The 3,763-nt window shown below is 42.4% G+C and overlaps 1 pseudogene; it reads right to left on the reverse strand.

The window, feature by feature from the left end:
* Positions 1-1,123: 1,123 nt before the first annotated feature.
* On the reverse strand, positions 1,124-1,996 carry LOC113897784 (annotated as a pseudogene).
* Between the last annotated feature and the right edge of the window lie 1,767 nt (positions 1,997-3,763).

Consider the following 3,763-nt stretch of genomic DNA (forward strand, 5'->3'; position numbering starts at 1 on the left):
TCTGGAACGTTAATGGTCTCTGATCTCTAAGAGTAAGGAGAAAAAAGAGCTTTTAGGTAAACTCTATAGAAATAATTATATTTAGGTAACGTCTGTCTAAAATAGTCTCCCCAGATTTTGATGACTTGAAACTAAGTAAAGAGAAATCATTGACTTTCTGTACTGTGTGCTTGGTTGTGGCAGCCTCTTTGGGACCCATGGGCTATAGCCCTCCAGGTTCTTCTGTCCATGGGGATTCTCCAGACAAGAATACTGGAGTGGGTAGCCCAGCCCCCCTCCAGGGGATCATCCTAACCCAGGTCTCCTGCATTGCAGGCAGATTCTTTAGCAACTGAACCACCAGGGAAGCCCAAGAAAACAGGAGTGGGTAGGTAGCCTATCCCATCTTCAGGGGATCTTCCTGACCAAGGAATTGAACCGGGGTCTCCTGCTCAGCAGGTGGATTCTTTACCAGCTGAGCACCAGGGAAGCCTTGCAGGCAGCTTAGAAAGATATATAGTATTATTTGTCTTTCCAGCATCATATGTACCTAACGCTTCCCAAGTGAGAACATTCTTTCCTTTACTTCACTTTGAAGGCTTTAGTATAATTGAAATAAAATAATACTGTTTTTTATGTCCTCTTCTCTGTAAGACTGAGAGTTTCCATGCAGTAGGAACTACATTTGCTTTATTCACTTGTATTCCTTGGTGACACAGTATGTCACTTAGGTGCTCAACATATATGTATAATATGAATGGAATGAATAAAAAAATGTAATCACGCATTGTTTAATAAAATATTAAATGGAGGATTGGATTTAATTTTTGAGTAAGGAAATTCATTTTCTTTCATAAGAATTTAATAAATAGAACAAAGTACAAAATTAATAACATGAAATGGTAAACATGTTTTAGAAATTTTAATATGATATATTAATATTGATGTATAGATGAATTGGAAAAGACTCTGATGCTGGGAGGGATAGGGGGCAGGAGGAGAAGGGGACGACAGAGGATGAGATGGCTGGATGGCATCACTGACTCGATGGAAGTGAGTCTCAGTGAACTCCGGGAGTTGGTGATGGACAGGGAGGCCTGGCGTGCTGCGATTCATGGGGTTGCAAAGAGTCGGACACGACTGAGCGACTGATCTGATCTGATCTCATAGATGAATTGTAATTTTACAAATATTTTAAGTATGTTAGGTGCAAGAAGGAATAAGTAAATCAGCAACGGATAACATCAGGGCAGGCATGACTTTAGGACTCATGCCCCTACAGCTGAATACTTTTATATCTACTTGCTTATTAGTACTGACAAAGTATCGGCTAAAGTAATTCAATGAATTTGGTGGCCAAAGCAGAAATCAGTCGACTGAAATGAACACAGGTGAGTGTACGAGGGTGATGTGGCATCTTAGTCGTTGAGAGTCATCTCAAGCTGAGTTCAGATCTCCATCCATCTTTCTTAACCTTTTTTACAGGCTGCTTGATGAAGACAGGGCTCCATCATCTCCACTCTGACGATTTCCCAGGTGCAGTCACTGTATTCTTTCTCTTTCAGGTAGACATGGATTCCGTGGAAGTACCTCTTCAAGACCAGAGTGGGGCCCATTCTTCCCAGGGCAGAGTCTTCCTCTCCCGTCACCTGCCCCTGGCAGGCATCCAGGTCGTCCAGCTGCTGTTGCAGTCCAGTGCGGAGCTGCTCCAGAAGGGCAGTGTCCCAGGCAGCAAAGAAGCACTCTGTGTGGAAGAGGGTGAAGCTCTGCTGGAGCATCTCATGGAGCACAGAGATGGCCTGGGCCTCCTGGAGCTGGTCACCCTCCACCATCTGCTGGGGAAAACCGAAGCCTTTTCTGTTCTACAGACAGGAGTGAGGGGAGAGTCTGCTCATTTGGCCCAGGAGCCTGAGGTTTTGCTTGAAACGTGGTTCTGAGAGAGATCACAGCCCAGAGATCCTCCCGGGCCATAGCTGATCAGCACCAGGGTTATTAGTAGAGAGAGTGTGAAATCCATGGGGAAGATGAGGTTGCTGCTTGGCTGGCTGAGATGGCATATGGTGGAACTCTGGAGGTAGGGTGTCTAATGATAATCTTTCTAAGCAAGGCTTTTAATTAGGGAACACAGTACTCATTGTCTGAAAATTTCTGTCTCACTTCCCCTGTGTGTTTTCATTTAGATATTTTCTATCTGACCTAGAAAAAGTACTCAAGCTAAACTCTTAATTTTTATGGTAGAAAGTTAACTTTCCCAATAAACTTTGGATTTATCAATGCAAATCTATGTCAGTTAAATGAGAAACTAAAGAAAGGCTGAAATTATGTAAGTATGTAAAGACTTATAGAGGTATACATACTTATTATGTACACATGTAAGTATAATATATATAAACATTCCTTTTTTGTGTGCTGTGTCTAAACAAAATTTTTCCTTGATTCTTAAGTGCATTTTCCCCCCCTTATCTTACTCATAGGAATTCAGAGTCACTCAGGCCATATTGGTTTCTGTAGTTTGTTTTCTGTTTCACAGAGCAGAGGCTTGTAATTAAGAGTGAATGAACTACTCAGTTGTTCTGTTCTTTTGAGAACATTCATTCAGGTTCCTGAGATTACATTTCACTGGGGCCACAAGATCTTGAGGAGTGGAATATCTCCTGCCATATCAGTAAACTAGGATGACAGTCCTCAAGAGTTTCCAGCCCTCCAGGGCGCTCAGGAAGGGGGAATACACCTGTGGGCTGACAGCTACCAAATTGCAGCTACTCCCTAAGGTGAGCCCAAGGCAACTCAGGAAGTGAAAAAATGCAAGATGCAAGAAAATGCAAGGAAAGATGCCCCAGAAGAGCTGAGATTCAGGAAAGGAATGTTTTCAGTGAGCCCAGACACTTGCCTCTTCCCATACAAATTCCTTAACTTGAGATAGCTGGTTTTCTTTAATTCACAAAACTACTTTGATGTTCAGACTACCTCCCTTTTTTTGCAAACTCCTTTATACCATGACTCTTCCCCTCAGCTCCTTGGAGCAATTCCCTCAGGGTGACTTGAGATACTGTCTTCTGAATTCCCACTAAATAAAGCATAACTGTCAACTTTTAGGTTGTCACTATTTCTTTATTTTTTAAATTAACTTATTTAATTGGAAGCTAATTACTTTACAATATTGTGGTGGTTTTTGCCAAACATTGACATGAATCACCCATGGATGTACATGTGTCCCCCGTCTTGAACCCCCCTCCCGCCTCCCTCCCTGTCCCATCCCTCAGTGTGGTCCCAGCGCACCAGGCCTGAGCACCTTGTCCCATTCATTGCACCTGGACTGGTGATCTACTTCACATATGGTAAATTACATATTTCAATGCTATTCTCTCAAATTATCCCACCCTCACCTTCTCGCACGGAGTGCAAAATTCTGTTCTTTACATCTGTGTCTCTTTTGCTGTCTCACATATAGGGTCATTGTTACCATGTTTCTAAATTCCATATATATGCGTTAATATTACTGTATTGGTGTTTTTCTTTCTTACTTACTTCACTGTGTATAATAGGCTCCAGATCAACAGTCAGGAACAATAAACAAGACATGAGGGTTTCTTTCAACCTGCTTTTTATGGTAGATCTATTGGAGAAGGAAATGGCAACCCACTCTAGTATTCTTGCCTGGAAAATCCCGTGTATGGAAGAGCCTAGTAGGCTACAGTCCATGGGGTTGCAAAGAGTAGGACACGACTGAGAGACTTCACTTTCACCTTCATAGTTTTGCACAGGCTGTGCCAATATCCCCACC

The sequence above is a fragment of the Bos indicus x Bos taurus genome, chromosome 8 (assembly GCF_003369695.1).
Source record: "Bos indicus x Bos taurus breed Angus x Brahman F1 hybrid chromosome 8, Bos_hybrid_MaternalHap_v2.0, whole genome shotgun sequence".
In the NCBI taxonomy this organism is placed as follows: domain Eukaryota; kingdom Metazoa; phylum Chordata; class Mammalia; order Artiodactyla; family Bovidae; genus Bos; species Bos indicus x Bos taurus.